At 46.5% G+C, this 16,536-nt stretch overlaps 1 long non-coding RNA gene across 1 annotated transcript; it reads right to left on the bottom strand.

Moving 5' to 3' along the window:
* Nucleotides 1-1,921: 1,921 nt before the first annotated feature.
* On the bottom strand, nt 1,922-15,823 carry LOC143842599 (uncharacterized). Its single transcript, XR_013233209.1, has 3 exons — nt 15,575-15,823; nt 14,273-14,377; nt 1,922-2,049 (listed from the first exon to the last, which is right to left on the bottom strand). It is a non-coding gene; the product is annotated as an uncharacterized LOC143842599 (long non-coding RNA).
* Nucleotides 15,824-16,536: the final 713 nt, after the last annotated feature.

Here is a 16,536-nt window from a genome sequence, read left to right as displayed (position 1 = left end):
GTCCCACTTCTCCAAAGTGAAGCCTCGTAACAGCCATTCCGCGAACGCTTCCTCATCACCTTCCCATGTGTTTGATGCGAGGTGGAGGAGAGCAAACAGCCTTGAGTGAAATCGAATGGCATAGACCGCCACACAATGGGATAGCCTAATGCATACCAAAATATACAAAACCTTTGCTGTGGCTGCTCAAATATTATCACTGCAGTCCAGCAAGAGGTCTTGCCGGGCTTCTGGGAATGTTCAGCCTGGAGAAAAGGAGGTTGAGAGGGGACATGATAGCCCTCTTTAAGTATTTGAAAGGTTGTCACTTGGAGGAGGGCAGGATGCTGTTTCTGCTGGCTGCAGAGGAGAGGACACGCAGTAATGGGTTTAAACTTCAAGTACAACGATATAGGCTAGATATCAGGAAAAAAAATTTCACAGTCAGAGTAGTTCAGCAGTGGAATAGGCTGCCTAAGGAGGTGGTGAGCTCCCCCTCACTGGCAGTCTTCAAGCAAAGGTTGGATACACGCTTTTCTTGGATGCTTTAGGATGCTTAGGGCTGATCCTGTGTTGAGCAGGGGGTTGGACTAGATGGCCTGTATGGCCCCTTCCAACTCTATGATTCTATGATTGTAAGAAAAAAATAGCAAAGCCACCAGTGTCACCACGTCACTTTTGAGTACAAACCAGAAATGATGAAAGATACTTCTAGGAATTGCCAGGGAATTTCCACTGAAACGATTCCTAGAGCTACCTTTTAATCACTTCCAAGTTGTACCCGAAAGTGGGAAACTGCAGTGGAGGGGGAACACAACCTGAGAGTCCAGTCAGGCACCAGAAGACTGAGCAGTTAAAACACAGAAACACTGGGATTATCATCTTTGATGGATGTGCGCTCCTCACTCCTGTGGCAAGAGATTAGGGGGGGTGCTGCCTCCCAGCCCACATTTAAAGCAAGCTTCACCCCTAGTTACATAATAAATTACAAAATACAGCATTAAGAAGGTAAGAATATAAGAAAAGCCCCGGCCGGATTAGACCAGAGGACCCTCTAGTCCAGCATCCTGTCTCACACAAGAGCTGAATCTGCATGGAGCTTTTATTCCAATCCCAGGTGGATTCAATCCCTGCCATCTACATTGAATGCGATTTCCATTTTGACTTTGGGCAACATAAATTTTCCTTCTGCTACAAGCATGATTGATCCAGAGTGACCCTACCTCTTCCCTGCGATATCCTGGAGTGGATATAACCCTCAACATTTGAAAAATTGGCATGAGTAAAGGTGCAGCTCTCTGCTTTTCCCTGAACTAACTTGCTGCTGAGCCTCCAATGCTGTAGAAAAGCCCTGATTGGCCAGGGCATCAGTTTTTCATTCCCAGGTTGCAAGGCTTCCCTTAAAGGGGAAGCCCTAACTTCTCTCAGCAGAAGCTCCAGAAGCCCTAACTTCTCTCAGCAGAGATTTGCCTGTTGGTTTTTTCCCCCTCCCCCTTTGTCTCCAATCCTCCAAGAGGTTCTTGCTGTGCTTGGCTCCTCTCCCCCCCCCCTTAGCTTCCCTAATCACGTGCAGAACACTTTTCTGTTTCAATGGGGGGGGATAGAGGAAGAGCTGAGTTCAAATCAATCTGAATTCAGCAGGATCCACAACAGAATAAACAAAGATTCCAATGGGTAGCCGTGTTGGTCTGAAGTAGCACAATAAAATCAGAGTCCAGTAGCACCTTTAAGACCAACAAAGATTTAGTCAAGGCATGAAAAACAAAGTAAGTGCAGATTCAGCCAAGGGCTAACCAGTGTTTCTTGGGTGTCCAGCAACAGAGCACAAAGGCCAAAGCCTTCTCCTGATGTTGCCTCCTGGCACTGGGATTCAAATGTAGACCACTTCTGAAAGTGAAGGGTACCTTTAGTCACCACGGCTAATAGTCCCTGAGAGACCTGCCCTCCGTGGATCTGTCTAGTCCCCTTTTAAAGCTGTCTATGCCTTCGGTCATCGCTACATCCCCTGGCAGCGAATTCCACGTTTTAGTCCCTTTGTGTCAAGAAGTCTTCCTTTTAGAGGGCAGTGTTCTAAAAAAAGAAAAAAAAAAGAAACCATAATACACACAATGAAAGGTACTTTAAATTCCGCAGGCACTAACCACTTAAACTACAGCCTTACTCGCTTTCTACAAATGCCTTCTCAAGCAGAGTTGTGTGTTCTGTTTGGCAAGTTCCCGTTCATAATCGAGCTGTTGCGTCTATAATCACCTGCAGCTCCCCAACACTCCCCCAAGGCAGCGTCACTAGTGTGTTGCAAGCATCCAACCTAGGGGTTGCTAGAGCACAAGTGATGGGTAGGTGGTGTTTTTGGACATGCATTTTTTTTTAGAAATGCTATAGACCAGGAGTAGTCAATCTGTGGTCCTCCAGATGCCCATGGACTACAATTCCCATGAGCCCTTGCCAGCATTTGCTGGCAGGGGCTCATGGGAATTGTAGTCCATGGACATCTGGAGGACCACAGGTTGACTACTCCTGCAATAGACTACTGGATCACATTCATTCTCCAGTATCTAGGACAAGGAGTTTGATAGAAGCTACCGGTGAGCAGAGCCTAAAGGAAGGAAAAGTCAGGCCTTCTGGAATGGTATTCGTTGCATAACAGAAATCAGCATGCAAGCTCCTGGCATTGTGGGCAAATTATTTTAGACTAGGAATGAAGCACTCGTGTACCTTCTGTTTTTTGTACCCAGCATGCTTTTGCTATCTTAATCTGAATCACAGATTTCATGTTGGGTGCCTATGGAAATTGAAATATTCTCCGGGGTTTTTAGGACCTGAGAAACACTCTGGATATATATCCTTGGTGTGAGATTAAGCAGCGATGATTTGAGAAGTTGGATCACACATACTGCTGCAGATGACCTTGACAGTCATTTTCAAGGTCACACTGCTCAGTGTGGCAGACTACTTTGGGGGATTTATTGCTGGTCTGAAATTAATCAATCAATCTGTATACACTAAAATGTATTTTTGGGGCTATCAAATATAATAGCAGCAGAATGCTGGAGAGCTGCTCTAAGGCAGGGGTAGTCAACCTGTGGTCCTCCAGATGTTCATGGACTACAATTCCCTGCATTTGCTGGCAGGGGCTCATGGGAATTGTAGTCCATGGACATCTGGAGGACCACAGATTGACTACCCCTGCTCTAAGGGATAGTACAAGAAGAACCCTGTAAGTTATGGCCAACATATGGCTTCAGGCTGCAGTATTGTTTTGATTGTCCTACATCACAGTTGCATCAGGGCTATATAACCAATTATTTCATGCACAGAATGCCCCCATTGGGTTTATACTTACGAAGTAATTTCATTGATGTTTTTATTCACAAAACATTTATACCACCTGATGTCTTGTACATCGTCCGCCGAGGTGGCTAACAGTTTAAAACATGTGGAACAGGCCTATGTTTGAAACCTGGAGTGACACCAAAATCCAAAGACCTGCCAAGCTTTTCAGGGTCTCAGGTTGAGATCTGTTACATCACCTACTACCTGTTCCATTTTCACTGGAGATGCTAGAGGTAGAACATAGGACCTTCTACAAGTTAAGAAGGTGCTCTGCCACTGAACTATGGACCTTCCTACCATCTTCAACTTCCTCCGAGTCTTCATCACCTATGCCACTGAGCTATGGACCCATCTCATATCTTCATCCTCCTCCAAGTCTTCATCACCCATGCCATAATAATGATCAACAGATCAACCTTCACCTTGTATCTGGGGGTACTTTGGGAATACTGTCTGTTTCTCTAGTGAACAATATTAAATGTGAGCCAACAGTGCATTATGGCAGCTAAGAAGGCTAATGTGATATCAGGCTGCATTGATACCCAGAGTCTAGAACCAGGGAAGTTATAATACCACTCTATTCTGCAGTGGTTAGACTTCATGTGGAATATTGTGTTTGGTTCTGGGTGACCCAGTTCAAGAAGGATATTGACAAGTTGGAACATGTTCAGAGAAAGACGGTTAGGATGGCAGAGGGGTTGGAATTCATGCCATGAGGAGCAGATGAGAGAGTTGAGTATGTGTAGCTTGGAGAAGAGGAAGGCCGGGGGTGATAGGAGAGCTGTGCTGAACTATGTTAAAGGCGAACATGTTGAAGAAGAGGCCAACTTGTTTATTGCAGCTTTAGAGACAAGCACTAGGAGCAAGGGGTCCAAATTATGGGAAAGGAGGTTCCACATGAATATTTGAATGCACTTTCTGATGGTGAGAGCTGTCTGTAGATGAACTATGCTACCTTGGAGGGTGGTAGAGCCTCTTTCATTGGAAGTTTTTAGGGGGAGACTGGATGAACACCTGCCAGGAGTGTGTGATATTTAAGTCCCTGGAGGTGGGGGGCGGACTGGATGGTCCTTTGTGGTCTCTTCCAGCTCTGATTCTGATTCTTCCTCAATGACCTATGAGTTTTGAAAAAAGGTGTGCAGATTTCCTGAAAGTGCCTCTGGCACATTTACATTAGTGCTAAAAGGATTAAAGAGGTGATGAATTACCCCAAAAGGATGTTTTCCTACCTGCTCATGTCAGAAATCCTGAGAACGGTTATGCAATATTTACAGCATAGGTTCCTCCAGCAACGCTGCAATTGCAACATAATAGTCGATGAGCAAAATCCACCTCTTTTTTTTTGATTTATGGTGTCCCCTTTGCTTGCTTTCAAGCCTGATTGCCATGTCGTAAAGAGAAAACGCTGGCATCCAAAAGAGCTGATAATCATATCTTTAAAAGGGAAGAAATATTCTGACACTTCCTGTGTGATTTTGGCTTACTCGGCATTTCATGGGTTGAGAGAAGAAAGTCCTCGTTGCAAAAATTAGATGCACGCTTTGTCATTCTGCAGAAGCCTCCATGTGCGGAATCTCAGACACCACAAGGAGCAGTAAATCAAGCTGGAGCACAGCAGCATGTCACGTGCAAGATGAAGGGATTTTGCAAGAGATAGGCCTCTGGTACTAGGCTCCATGGCCAACATCATGCCCAGTGGATGCTGCTCAACACAAGCTCACAACCTTTTTGGAGACCAGCCTCAAGACCAGTTTGTGTCGTCCAAAAGCAGCAGGATAAATAGATGCAACGTTGCATTGGCAGCACACCAGCGCGTTTTGTGCATTGAAATCCTGCTCACCTCCGCAATGCAGACGGATGATTCACAGAGCGTCCCTCAGCACGGTTGCACCCTTCTAAATCCATTCACGCCACAGTGAAATTCTGATTAGGGATGCATTGCTAAACACCTCCAAGCTGTCTCTGAACAATGCATGGCGCACACCTCCTCCTATGCTACAGTTTGTCATTCTGAGAACAAACATGGCTGACGTCTTGCGTCTGAAAGGCCCCTCTTGCCTTTTGTCTTTAACAGAGCATGATTTTCTGGACTCAGACCCTCAGATCTGCAGGTCTGCCTCTCCTCCCATTTCCACTCATGACAGCTTTGCTTGTCTGAGCAAGGCCTTCCACAGGAGCCAGCCTCCGTATGGACAAAGTCAACAACTGCCTGTATATGAACATTCTCTGAAGGGGTGCCAGTACTCAGGGGGGACCCGGGGCTCCCCTAAAACTATAGCTCATCTCCAGGTGAGAGATGATAACATACTCCAATATAATACAAAATTTAATATGCTCTAAAAATTAGTCCTGATAAAATTGCATCAATATTATTAAATACTAGGGCCTAGCCCATTGCATTCAGGAAGACAATGGGTGCTAGATTGGGGTAGGGTGGTTGGCCTTCCTCTCCCCCCAGGACCTGGAAAGGCTGCAGGCAGCTGTTAGGGAATTCACCAGCAGGGGGCAGCTCTCAAGCGACAGGAATCTGAAGTCTCCAAGCCTCAGAGGGACGTGGAAGGAGGAGGAGGTGGTCAGAGGTTGGAGATGGAAGGCCATTGACTGGCCGCTGGACAGACAGCAAGCTGGTTGGAGGAGGAGGCACTCAGGGGTGGGACAGCCGCCCTGAGTGGCTTCTAAGCGCTGAGTGGCACTTAAGCCATGAGACACACTCCTCTTCCAAGGCCTTACCAGAAATACTAAGTGGAACAGATTTAAACCATTAAAATCATTCAAAACACTTCACCATAACAGATTGGCTGGACCATGAATTGCCTCTTGATGTTTCAGTAGGGCCCAGGTGATGTTTTTGAAACTTACAAAAGAGTTGGTTAATCATGGGTCTTATTTCCAGCCTGCAAGCTGGGGTGTACCAAGGTGCACCAAGAGAAGATGGAGCATTCACTGTAAAAAATAAGCCACCTGTTGGAACAGGAAGGTCCCATCAGCCATTGGATCCCACATTGAACTGCAATGACATAAAACGGCAAAAATCTGAAGGGACCCTGCCTTCACTATTACCCAAATGCTGCCTGTGAACCCCTTCTTAAATATTATTATTTCAGTATTATATGTGGGAAGGGAGGGCTAGCACTGAGAGATGGTCTCAGGCCAGAATTTTGTTGTATTCAGTTAAAAAGTCCATGGGAGGGAAACAACCATGGGAGGGAAAGGGAATCGTTTTTGGAAATATTGTACCCGACGTGTGCTTTTTCCCTCCCTCTGAAACAATCTGCCAGCTGACAAGCTATAAACCATCCCTAGAATACACATTGTCTTTCCAGGAAGGAAATGTTCTTAGGAAAAAAAAACACCAGGTAGAATCTTCAAATGACCTCTATGACTGACAAATCATCTGAAAGGAAGAGGAAAGGTGCACCACGAGAGCCACCCCCTGCTTCTTGTACCGAAGTCAGTAGAAAATGCCAAGTGGGGAGAACGTGAAGCTCGGAGACTCTTTAAAATTCCAGTAGGACGACTCTGCCTGCATTCCAATTGCCTCCCCTAAACACACAAAAAAGCCTCTGAATGTCAGAAAATCACCACATGCGACCAGATTCTTTGACAAGCGGCAATTTATTTAGACCGCCCTCAAGAAATTGAAAAGCTATTCTTCTTTCCAAATGTTGTTCCTGCTCTAATTGAAAGATTACATAAAGATCGCAGCTTTCCTTTCGACTAAATACTGTGCCGAGCGTCTATTAGGGATGTGAACGGAAAGAAGTTCCTTTAGCGTAATACATGAAGCTAACCAGACAATATGAATGAGGATTCTTGCCATATGAGGAAGTCCTCCCTACAGGGTTAAAGAGGCCAATGAGGGATATAGAAGATCCCTAAAGTCAGTGGTTCTCAGCCTGGGGGTTGGGACCCCTTTGGGGTCGTGGCAGGGCAAGCAGCATGGCTGGGGGGGGGTGCCATCCATACACCAGCCTTGCGGGGTAGATTGAGATAGAGCGTTCATCTGTCTGGAGCAGCGGAAAAGAGCAAGATCAGCATGGTGGGACAAGAGGCAGAACTGAACTGAGAAACCCCCGGGGGAAAAAAATTATATACAATCCTGAACAATGGATCTTCATGCTATTGGTCAGTTTTGGTTTAATTTCTGTGAAAGAACAATGGCATAATTTTATGGTTGGGGGTCAACTCAACTGTATTAAAGGGTCACGGCATTAGGAAGGTTGAGAACCGCTGCCTTAAGACCTTCTCATGAAGATATATCTTGAATGAATCATGAAGCATGTGTCGAAATGTATAATATTTCCCCATCTTTTACGAAGGCCTTGCCATGCCCATTATTATTAAGGTTGTTTCACATGGTGGTGGGCATTCTGTAAGCATAGAATCATAGAATCATAGAGTTGGAAGGGGCCATAGAGGCCATCTAGTCCAACCCCCTGCTCAATGCAGGATCAGCCCTAAGCATCCTAACGCATCAAAGAAAAGTGTGTATCCAACCTTTGCTTGAAGACTGCCAGTGAGGGGGAGCTCACCACCTACTTAGGCAGCCTATTCCACTGCTGAACTACTCTGACAGTGAAAATTCTTTTCCTGATATCTAGCCTATATCGTTGTACTTGAAGTTTAAACCCATTACTGCGCGTCCTCTCCTCTACAGCCAATAGAAACAGCATCCTGCCCTCCTCCAAGTGACAACCTTTCAAATACTTAAAGAGGGCTATCATGTCCCCTCTCAACCTCCTTTTCTCCAGGCTGAACATTCCCAAGTACCTCAACCTGTCTTCATAGGGCTTGGTCCCTTGGCCCCAGATCATCTTCGTCGCTCTCCTCTGTACCCTTTCAATTTTATCTACGTCCTTCTTGAAGTGAGGCCTCCAGAACTGCACACAGTACTCCATTTCCCTTTACCTCACCAGTAGTCCAACTTGACCCCTGGAACATTAATTCCTTGGATCACGGGACCCTTGCAGATGAACAGTTGAAAAGGTTAAAGGACTGCAGCGGGGAGGAGGAATGAGCCACTGTCCCCTGTTGGGCCCTGTCTCAGAGGCAGGGCATTTGTTTGGCATACAGGAGGTCCCAGGTTCAATCCCCAGCACCTCCAGTTATTTATTAATTTTTTATTCCATTTGAATACCGCCCTCCCCTGAGGCTCAGTTTAAAAGATCAGGTGTAAACCACTTGTGCTTTTGAGAGGGGCAAGAGCCAACATCTTGTAGAGGTAAAGAGTAGTGGCCTCTAATCTGAAGAACCAGATGTGATTCCTCCCTCCTCAGGAAACTAGTTCAGAGGAAGCCCAGGCAGAGGGACCACCAAGTCCATACAGAGCACAGCACAGCTCCCCTCATATGGGAGTGACCATTTTGTGATCTTCTTTTCATCGTGAAGCTGGCAAAGTTGGATGGGCCATTTCAGCTCAGCTCTAGTTAACACCACCACAAAAATGTCTACGGCTCCAACAACAGGTTTTTCAAACATCTCACGCTTAATAATCATAATCTAAAGTATTTAAATGCGCAAGCATCTGGGAGACCACCTGCTCTATTCCATTCCCCCAAGACTTCTAAGATCCAGCAAGCAAAACGTGCTCAAGATCCCCATGCTCAATGAAGTGAAACTGGCTTCAACCAGGGCCAGGGTTCTTCGGTCCTGGCCCCAGCCGGGGGGGGGGGCACACTGCCGAGCAAGATCAAGGCCCCAAGGGACCTTCAACAGTTCCACAGGGCCTGAAAGGGACTGTTCCACCAGTCCTACAACTGAGGCCAGGAAATAACACCAAAAGTCTGGCCCTACGCATAACGCCTAATAGACTGATTAACCCCACCACCAACCCTAAAAGGATGCACTTAAAATGTCCCTCTGATAGCCAAACGGCCAAATTAGGGTTCTTTTGCCCAGCCCCACTGAATTACACAGAAAGAAAAACCTTTTTTATATTGTGACTGCAAAAGAAATATAGACACAGGGGGGTTCCCAAACCTGTGCGAAGAACAATAGGATGACATCATATTAAATACCCTTTCCTTGGAGGTTGGGCTTGCAGGATGAGCCAATAGCCAGGGGTCTCGACCTCCCAACTCCACCTCCCAGGAACATTTCTCCATTGTGGAGAAAGCAACTAGGCCAGTAGAGCAATAGGGGGAAGTGGGCTCCAGTGATGTCTAGTGATGTCAGCAGCTGTCCGAACTTTCGGGAAAGGCCAAGGAATCCCTGGGGAGCTGTCGCATGACTCTGGGATTCCCCAGAACCCTGGTTTGGAATCCCTGGTCTAAAAGGACATGACTGAATTCAAAGGGAAAGGAGGAATATATCTCTGACAAGAGCAAAAGGCCTTGAGGGAAGCACACAGGTGACTCATCTCATCCTGCCTTGGCTCACCCACCGGCACTTCCTCTCCACCCCTTTCTGTGCCCTGTGACAACTATGAGGAATGAACCTTGGAAGCAGGGACCTCTTGCATCTTGGAAGTAGCACAATATCCTTGAGCCAACTACAGTGCTGGCAAAACACTATGGGAGGTGTCTTTGCACTGTCCCAACTGCAATTGAACCCTTTCTGGGGAGGAATTTTTTGTTTGTGCTAGCATTGCTATTGAGCTCTTAAGAGCACCTCCTCATACAGCTGCCTGGATGTTTCAATTCTATGCCACAGTGACACCAAGAGGGTGAAAAAATATATACCGGATAGCTTCAGTGAGTTCAGTCTAGAAATAATACCTGGAAATTATTCTTTTTTTTCCATTTTGATGCCTAGAGAACCTTAGCAGCTGGTACCATACATTTAACAAGTTCGCTGTACATTTTAATGTTATTTGGTACCATGTTTTGCACCATTTCTGATTCCGTGACACCTGAATTTTCCCATAAAACATATGCATTTCTCAACACTCATTATATGTCAATAACTCATCATTATATGTTTGTGTATACACACATATAAAGGTAAAGGTATCCCCTGTGCAAGCACCAAGTCATGTCTGACCCTTGGGGTGACGCCCTCTAGCGTTTTCTTGGCAGACTCAATACAGAGTGGTTTGCCAGTGCCTTCCCCAGTCATTACCGTTTACCCCCCAGCAAGCAAGCTGGGTACTCATTTTACCGACCTTGGAAGGATGGAAGGCTGAGTCAACCTTGAGCCAGCTGCTGGGATCAAACTCCCAGCCTCTTGGTCAGAGCTTCAAGCAGCATGTTGGCTGCATTACCACCGTGCACCACAAGAGGCTCTATATACACATATATGAATGCTACATGAAGAGGAGAGGAAGAAGAACAATAACAAAAAGAAGAACAGTCCTGCTGGATAAGACAAATGGTCTGCCTTGTCCAGTGTCATCCTTCATGGGGCCTGGAGGGCCAACAAACATTATCTAAGATAAAAGATGTCCAGTATGCATACACAATGTAAGCACATGTATAAAACCTACAGCAAAGAGAACACCACCAAAACCAATGGGAGGAAAAGAAACTAATAGAAATATAGAAATACCTAGAAATATATAAATCAGAAATATTCACTCATCAATCTTTTATGGCTCTTTAAGTGTTATGTTTTGTTTTTCAGAATGTCTGAATTCTCCTGAATTCATGCACCAGCTGACTAGGAATGTGCAAATGTACCCAAATCTATGTTGATGGACACTTTTGGAACAAATCTGGGTCCAGATCACACTTCCCCTTAAGTTAAACTGCCCGAATCAGCCTTGCCCGAATCACTGAACTGCAATTTGGATGTAATTCAGCTATGCTGATATCAGGCAATTTAATGGGGCTGATATTCCCCTTTTTTGTATATTCCATGGTCTGGGTGTGGTATGGTGGAGGTAGAGGCACCAGGCTTGTCGTATAGCTTCAGGGACTTCCCCTAAAAAGAACCCCCACATTTCAAAAAAGATTGTTCCAGGGAATTCAATTCTATGAGCACCTAAAGAGGGTGCCCCCATCTGACCTCAATTGTTTCCAATGGGGGAGGAGAAAATGGAGATCAGATAGGGTTCCTGTAGAATTGAACCCTTCTTTTTGAAACTTGGGGGGTTCTTTTGAGGGGAGGTTTCTACAGCTGTGCTGCAAATTTGGTACCTCTACCTCAAACCCCTGCATTCCCAGTCCATGGAATAGACAGAAAAGGAAAATTTTCCCATTGGCTTTAATAGCACCGTTGACTTTAATGGTGCCAAATTGCTTCAGATTCAGCCAAATCAATCCAACCAACTCCATATCAGGGAAGGGTCCTTTGTGTGCTTCAGATTCAGCCTGGATTTGGGTCAAATCTGACATTTTTGCCCTTATCTACAGTTGACAACTCTTGGATATGACCAAAGAAAAATCCTTTTGAACTTGAACCTTCCCATACACACACACACCCACACACACACATTTGAGTTTGGGCCTTGAAATCATCAGATCATTCCAGCATTAAGAAAGCCCACATCTGTCACTCTTACAGCAATCACCCTGTCGAAGTGGCCCAAGAGCAGAATTTTTCCCCGGGTTTGAAAAGCTCACAGTAGCAGCGAGAGGTTTTCTTGGTAGTCCGCAAGTATTTTTGGAAAGATGACAGCTGGCTTGTCAGATGTTAATGCGGAAGTACGTGGTGTTTGTATGTTACGGCAATCATGCGCCGAGCGTTTATCCATGCATTAGCCCATGCGAGGCTGTGAAAGTGCCGCCGGAAGACAGTAGGGAAAATGAGGCCAGGCTGTGCCATTACCATTCATGTTACCAGGTTCTCACTGAATCTAAATTACAGATGTGCTTATTTGGGGGGGTTGGGGGGGTTGTTTGGTTGAATCACATGAGGTAGTATCAGTCCAAACACCTGCCACTGAAAAAGATATCTCCCATTGTACTCTTCAGCAGTATATTCTCCTGGCTCAAGGTTGACTCCTGTTTCCGCACTGGAGGTTTCATGCCTGGCTGCAGGCTGGAGTTTTAGTCGTAGCAGGTTGTCCCACCTCTTCCTGCACCCACACAGGGGAGCACTTGACCTGGTGCACCTCATCCACCCTCAATTTGTGCTCCTGCATGGGAGCTGGGGTAGTGAAGTTCCCAGTGCGTAAATGGTCTAAGGGGGTGGTGATGCTGGGTATAGTAAGAGCTTCTGAGGAGATGTGACATGTAAGACTTGGGGGTCCCTCCCTATTGGTCAGAGCCCTCCACTGGGGCTTGGAAGAATGAGTCTGGATGTGAGATTGCAGTGATGCCCCTTGAGGTCGTTCACTTTTATTAGAGAAGGCAAACAGGGTACAGAAGGCAAGAGAGGGTTGGCAAGAGAGGGTTGTCAGAGTCCTCTCCTGAGCTGCTCTCCTCTGCCTCCTTTCCGCTACTCCCTGTCAACCGTTCTTCTCTGTTCACTGCCCTACTCTCTCCCAGCTCTTAGCTCCTACGCTCATAAGTTGCCTTTTGGACTGTCTGCTGTTTTGTCTCTCCATTCTGCTTCCTCTGACTTCTCTCTCAATCTCTCCTCATGCTCTCTCCATCACTTTTTATTTATTTATTTATATTTATATACCGCCCTCCCCGAAGGCTCACCACCCACCACCCATGCTAACTCCCTTTTCACCTTTTATCTTTCCTACTCTTTCCCATGCCTCGGCTTCAATTACCTCAGGTGAGGTTATTTTAACCCTGCCTTCCCCTTCAGCGTTCTGATGCCGTTGCTGCCCTTGTCCCCCTCGAGGTTGCCATCCAAGAGTGATGTGCTGGGGGTCTTGCTGATCCTGGAGTCTTCTCCTGCCCTACCACTCCCATGGAATTCTCCCATGCCACATTCTTTCCCCCAACAATGGAACTCCCAGTGATTTCTCCAGTAGGCCACCAGCTTGTTCTTCAGATGCTGCTTGCTATCTTTGGGTGACCTAGGTGAGGGGGTAGTGCTCTTCCTGATGTGGCCATGTCTGGGTGACTTGGGGTTTGTTCTAGCCCCTCATCTCCCTCACCAGAGGTCCAATCTGTTGAGGAGGCCCTTTGCATGCCACTTCGCACTGACCTCTTCTTCTGTGCTAGTTGAGGAAGGGGAATGTCTTGGCATTGTACATGGTATGAAAACCTTGGCATTGTACATGGTATGAATCAAATCCAAGGAAGAACATTATGGTAGATTTTCTGGTGATTCCTAGATCTACATGGTTTGACTTCTTATTCCCCCCCCCCCCCCATAAATGATCTCATGGTGCATATAATGTTGGTGCCTCCATGTCTCAGCCCCCACCCAACCCCTGCCACTTGGCCTGCCAACCCAAGCAAGGATTTCCCAAATCAGAGTTGGCAGTCCCACCCTTTGAAGACATGTGGGTGACAACCTGTGCCAAAATGACCAAGAATGTAGACTGAGACATTTCTAAACTAACCAGCTGAGAATGACCTGCCCAGAGAAACGCTGATTGCCACTTTGAGGTCAGAAGGTGAATTTCCTCCAGACCAGACTGACCGGGGATTTTGATTTTTTTGGTGGGGGAGGGCATCATCTGGACATGGAATTCTGGTCACTGTGGCTGGGCAGGTAGTTGTGAATTTCCTGCATTCTGCAGGGGGTTAGATTAGATGACCCTGGAGGTCCATTCCAACTCTATGATTCTGTGAATGGCTCTCTTTTCCCCATGTTTTCTGGACTTTTTGCAGAAACCATTAAGTTCCCTGGGGTTTTCTCTTAAATTCTTAAAAACTCCAAGGAGACCAGATCCCTGCACTCCTCCTACAACTTCCTCCCCAAGGGGCTGTGGCACAGAATGTCGAGCAAGGGAAAGGAGATACATTCAGGAGTCCATCTCTGGAATCTCTTCTGGTGATTATTTCAGCATCATGGTCGGTAAGAAGTCATCTGTTTCATTCCTTGTTGTTTTCCTAGCAGCTTCTCATACCCTGTGCCACCACAGCTGTAGGTGAAATCATTCTCTAAGCAAATATTATGAAATATTTTCGACACAGCCAATATCCATATGAAGCACAATTTCTATTATTCTTACCTCGACAGTTGCTCTGATTAATCAACGGTTCACTCTGAACCAGGAGAGAGCCCAGTTATGCAGGGCGGAGGAATTTAATTTCAAGTCAAGGGCCTCATGTCACGTCTACAATGTAAAAAAAAAAAAAGAATCCTATCGTTCTCCTAGTATTGAATGGGGAGAAAACAACTGCATGCGGAAAAAAAGGTTAAGAATCATCATAGAAAAGATTAAAGTGGATGAGCTAGTTGAAAAAACAGAGAAGGAAGACCAAGGAGAGAGATATTTATAGATTTGATATGTCTAAAAGGGAAAGAAATGACATTAGCAAACATCCTTACAAAAGAGTCTTGCATATCTATGTTCACCAGTGAAAGGTGGGATTCTGGCTTCCATTCCTCCTAGCTATGGTGGCCAGTCATGGGTTCAGAAATACCTATAGATTGAGAGTAGGGTTTAGGGAGGGAAGGGACCTTAGTTGGATGTACAGTCATACAGAGCCAGTTTGGTGTAGTGTTTAGGAGTGCGGACATCTAAATCTCACTCTTAGCTTAGGACTTTTTTTAGCCTGGCTGATTGCACAAGGAGCCAGTCTATTGTAGGGGGCTGTGGAGCCCGAGAAGAGCTCCTAAAAAGTCCATGGCCAAAATGTTTAGAGAATGGCTGATCTAGGGTTTCACTGATCTCTGTTGGTAACCCCCCCCCCCCCTTGTCTCTCTCTCTCTCTCTTGCATTGTAAACAATGGGCAGAGAAATCTATTTCAAGCCAGAGGCTAAGATTGCATTCTTGATGCAAGCAATCAAATATTCACCTGCTTGATGATTGAAATGACTAAGCATATCCCTCTCCTTTCCGTGAGAAGAGCTGAGGGATTCAAAAACAAAAGCTCAGGAAGGAGCAGTCTTTGTCATCCCAAGGATCGTTAGGCGCTAAGATCAATGTGACGGGGTGACAAGGAAGTCTGGACTAGTCAGACAAAATGGAAAGGCTTTCTCATTGATTTGCCACCATCCTTCGCTCTCCTTCTCCTGACTTTGGCTTCTTCCACTTCCCTCATGTAGTTAATGTAGTTAACCTTTGACTGGCTGACCACACAGCTTTGGGCTAGTCACCTTCTCTCAGCCTAACTCAGAACACAAGAAGAGCCCTGTTCAGTCTGGCCAGTGTTCCATTTACTTCTCACAGGAGAAAACAAATGAGGGGAGGATGTTGTTCTAAGCCACTTTGAGTCCCCATCGAGGAGGAAAGCAAGACATAAATCAATGCACGTAGATCCCTCTGCTCTTCAGGTGCACGCAGTTCCAAGACAGAGCACTGTGTACCTTCATGGCCTGGAGGTGAATGATCCTCTAGACCAGCTGTCCGCAACCCCTGATCCGGGGAAAGGTACCGGTCCGTGGATCAGTCGATACCAGGCCGCGGCTCCTCCTCGTCCTCCTCCCTGGCTGCTGCCTCGGGGGCTGCCCTGCCACTCTGCCATCAGCTCACCTTTGGTGCTCTCCAGCGGCCGCCATGGCTGGGGCTCCCCCTTGGCATGGCACTGCGTAGCTGCTGCTGGCAGCGCCCGCCAACAGGCAGCGGGAAATCAGGGGCGCCGGCTGGAAAGCAAGTGGAGCAAAGGCTCAGGCGGCAGCGGTGACGGCCCTCGGTGAAAGACTAGCCCCCCCCCCCCCGCCGGGCCTCAGTAAAATTGTCAAGCGTTGACCCGTCCCTGGTGATAAAAAGGTTGGGGGCCACTGCTCTAGACCACTTGATGTGGTACAAAATTATTAAGAGTGGTAGCTTACTGTGCACTCAGCACTGCAATGGTGCACCTGCTTGGTCCCCTACCTGCAAGCAGATTGCTTATGAGAGCCCCCTTTGCATGCATGGGGTGAGATGAATCCTTCTGGAAAGAGATGGAGATGAACGGAGTGGGATTTAAGGAAATGGTTCCAACCTTCTAATTGATCATTCTGTTGTTGGAAACTTGACTTTGGTCTGATCTTTCTTTCCGCATTAAGAAATGATGTTCGTTATATGTAACCTTTCACCCATAGCAGAGCAGAGAAAGTGAAGAATTTGGCTGGAAGTGAATTATAGAGACTTTTACATTGTTTAGGCTAAAAATTAAAGGCCATTGTGACCCGGCCTTCCAGGCAGAGCTAAGCCTGCTACCAACTGATGCCAGAAGACTGGGAATGCTCTGCTGAGAGTAGACCTGGGGGATGAGTAACTCAGTAACCCCAGGTCACATCAGGGACTACAGGTCTGGCCTGGAGACTTCGGGGTTAGTTGTGAAAAT

The sequence above is a fragment of the Paroedura picta genome, chromosome 8 (genome assembly GCF_049243985.1).
Source record: "Paroedura picta isolate Pp20150507F chromosome 8, Ppicta_v3.0, whole genome shotgun sequence".
NCBI classification, from domain to species: domain Eukaryota; kingdom Metazoa; phylum Chordata; class Lepidosauria; order Squamata; family Gekkonidae; genus Paroedura; species Paroedura picta.
The sequence above is the reverse complement of the archived record's forward strand: the minus strand, read 5'-3'. Positions and strand labels throughout refer to the sequence as shown.